This window comes from Blennius ocellaris (genome assembly GCF_963422515.1).
Source record: "Blennius ocellaris genome assembly, chromosome: 13".
NCBI lineage: Eukaryota > Metazoa > Chordata > Actinopteri > Blenniiformes > Blenniidae > Blennius > Blennius ocellaris.
In genome coordinates this window covers 21,505,542-21,509,044 of record NC_137662.1, presented here as the reverse complement: position 1 = coordinate 21,509,044, position 3,503 = coordinate 21,505,542, and positions in this window count along the sequence as shown.

Below are 3,503 nucleotides of genomic sequence, written 5' to 3'. Positions count from 1 at the left end.
GGAGAGACTGCTGGGTTCGACGGGGGGGGGGGAAGAGAGGCGGAGGAGGGAGGTGGGAGGGAGGGAGGGGGGAAGAGTGTGACATTCGGGGTTTAAGTGAGTCATGTTCTTGTTTGTTGCAACATCTCATTCAATTGCACTTTAATAGCACATGAAAATGTTACTACTGAGTTTTTGTTTCAGTTGTTGCTATTTGGAGTCAAGTTTTTCAATTTTGATTTTGGGACGTTCATTTCTCCTCTGTTGGTGTTTTTTTTTTTTTTTTGCGTCTGAGGACGACGGGGGGGTTGGGGGAGGGGGGGAATGTCTCGCCTTTTCTCCCAAGGAGTTTTTTTTTCCCCCCCACTCTCGCTTGTGTTTCAATCCCAGACACAAGAAACTTCCCGGACGCCGGCCAGCGTACCGGTCCCGGTCGGTCCCCGGTCCTAGTCCGTCCCGGTCAGTCCCGGTCGGTTCCACAGGGGGCAGCAAAAAAAAACGCCACCGCAGGAGTTTCAGGTCGAAAACACTGAAGTGAAGAAAAGAAAGAAAATCACCACAATACACTAAACGGGTACTGTGATCACCACGAGTTCGGCGCCGGCGTCGCCACACACACACACACACACGCTTTGAGGATGGCGCGTGTGTGTGTGTGTGTGTGTGTTGCGTGCCGCGCGTCACACTGCACTACTCTGGCAAAAACTTCACCTGACGTGCGCGAAGTGTGTATGAGTGTGTTTTCTGTGTGTATTAATTTCCTTGTTCTACTGGCGCAGAGGTGTCGCTGGCGAAGCGCTCCCCCGCTCATCTCGTTAAGCTCTTTGGCGCCGTGCGTTTTTTTTTTTTTTTTTTTAATTGGGGGGGATGGGGGGGGGGGGCTGACTGATGGACGAACCCATGGCACTCATGCAATGCACAGCCTCCTTTTTTTTCCACTTCCAATCAGTTTGAAGTATTTTCTAAAAATGAAAAGACCTTTACAAATAATTATTATTATTGTTATTGATAGATTTTTTTTTATTATTTCTTAAATCTAGCTGGCAGTCTTTAAAACATCTCTTGTTGAAAAGGTATTTAATTTAAGGTTGTTGTATATTGTTCCTCTATAGTTTAAAAACTTTAATCCTTCACAATTTTTTTAACTTAATTATTATTATTATTATTAATATTATTATTTTGTTACTTTTTCTTTTGTAATGGGACCTGCTGTTGTTGCATGACGTCCAGAACCTGTATATTTTGAGATGAAAAATGTGAATTTGCTGTATTACTGTACACAATGTAATTGATCAAATATTTGACAACAGGCTTTTTCCTCCTTTCTTTTTTTATTTACGTTGTGAATACTTCTTCACGGTGCAGTCTGTTGGAAAAACTGAATATTGTTCTTGCAACTACGGAGAAAAATGCATGAGAATTTGATTTTGTCTTAAACCTTTTTGAGTTTGTTTTTTTGCATCAGGGGAGGGTTGGCAGAGGGTTTCGACATGTTTGACAGTGAAAAGTCGTTTTTATAATTTAAATTTTTATTTTATTTTTCCCCTCCCTCCCTCCTCCTCCTCCTCTTCCTCGTCGTCGTAGGTCTGTCGCTCTTAGAAGAATGTTACCGAATGTGTTTCCGTTGGATGTTGAAGCGATACGATGAAGCATTTCTAAGCCTGTGTCTATATGCACTGATCTCTCTGCTGTGTGTGTGTGTGTGTGTGTGTGTGTGTGTGTGTGTGTGTGTGTGTGACTTGGTTAGCACCAGTCAGTTGAACCTACTGAACATCTTCATCCACCCAGCACTTCCTCCTCCTCCTCCTCCTCCTCAGGCGTTAACGTCGCCACTGCTCATCCGTTCGTTTTCCGTCTCTCTCTCTCTCCCCCCCGTGTCCGCGGTCGAGCCACATCTTAAAATATCTCCACAGATCCGGGGTCTGCGGAGTTGCAGTTTTCGGAGGACGGCGAGGGGGTCAACCCCTGAGCCTCGCGCTCCGAAAGGCTCGACGGGTCGGACGCCCCCCCCCCCCGTGTTTCACTCTCGTGTTGCTCCGGTGCTGATCGGAGCCGCCGACTCGCCCAGGTCAGGGCGGCGCATCCAAACGTTAAGACGCAGCCAGTGTGTGTGTGTGTGTGTGTGTGTGTTCAAACGCAGTTCTTACTTGTTGAGACAGACGAGGGAGAACTGGCATGCCTGAATGCACCTTTCTAAGCTAAAAAGATGAATGCACCTTTCTAAGCTAAAAAGACATAAAATCTGATTTTTTTGTGTGTGTGTGCTGAAAAGATGCCTTTAATGAAAAAGAAAAAAAAAGACACAATTCAACATGCTATGGAAGTATTTGATACTGTATAGCATAAAGAAGTGGTTGTTAAAAAACCCTGTGAATTCATGGAATTCATCAGAAAAAGGATCCTTTTTTTTTTTAATAATATTTCGATCCTGCGATTGGATTTTCTTTTTCTTTTTGTATGTGAATGTGGTGTTTGGGCTACATCAGTTTGTACTTAAAGTTCTTTTTAATATCTCAGAATTTGAATTTGAAAAAAAAAAAAAAAAAGAGGTCAAGCGTTTATACAATCCCCCAAAAAGAAGCATTTGACACCCTTTCCCACCCCCTCCTTCACACAGATGTGTGTATGTGTGTGTGTGTGGTGGGTGGGGTGGTCGTCTGTGCCGCCCTGTCATCTGGTGGCTCCTCCAGGCTCTGCCAATGCAACAGTGTGGGTGACATTGCGGCAGTTTGCACCACGTCGTCTCATTTTTTTTATTTATTTATATATATATGTTGTTTTTTGGTTATTTTTTTTGTCTCTAAACGTAATTTCCTCACTGGCAGCGCGTCTGCATATGGGCTCCCTTCATCCTGCTGTTGTTTTCATCATTACGGCTGGTTTTACCCCCCCACCCCCACCCCCCTCCCCTCTTTTTTTCTTTTTTTTTTCTTCTGTTCCTCTGGTTGTTACTTGACCGCCTTAAACTGCTGTCGTCCGGGCCGTTTGAATCTTGTTTGTTTTTTAAAAAAAAGAAAAAGTGTGGTGGAGGTGGAGTAAATGCTGTGAAGTAAAGCCACTCCGACAAGACATCTCCATCAATTTGTTTTTGTTTTTTTGTTTTTGTTGCTGTGCTTACTTGAAAACAAAAAAAAGGAGGGGTGGGGGGGTCAAAGCGAGGGTAAAAATAATACACAAAAAAAAAAAAAACCTTTAAAAAATTGTTATAGTTTATGGAAAAGCAGGTGGGGGGTGGGTAGGGTGGGTGGGGGCGTGAAATGGCTGAGTCTGTTTTGAAAAAGGACAATCACTGTCTGGGAAAAATCGAGAAAAAAAAAAAAAGATTTTGATTGAGACATATTTGCTCCCTTTTTGAGATTACAAGTTTTATTTTGCGTTATTTTTTTTTTACGTTCCCTTAGTCATTTTTAGCTTTGACAATCATAGTTGGTTGATTTTTTTATTTTTTTTTTATTTAAATTTTGATTTTTTTATTTGATTTTTCTCAAGGGGAGTAAATTCTAATTGTGTTTAGTTTTGTAATT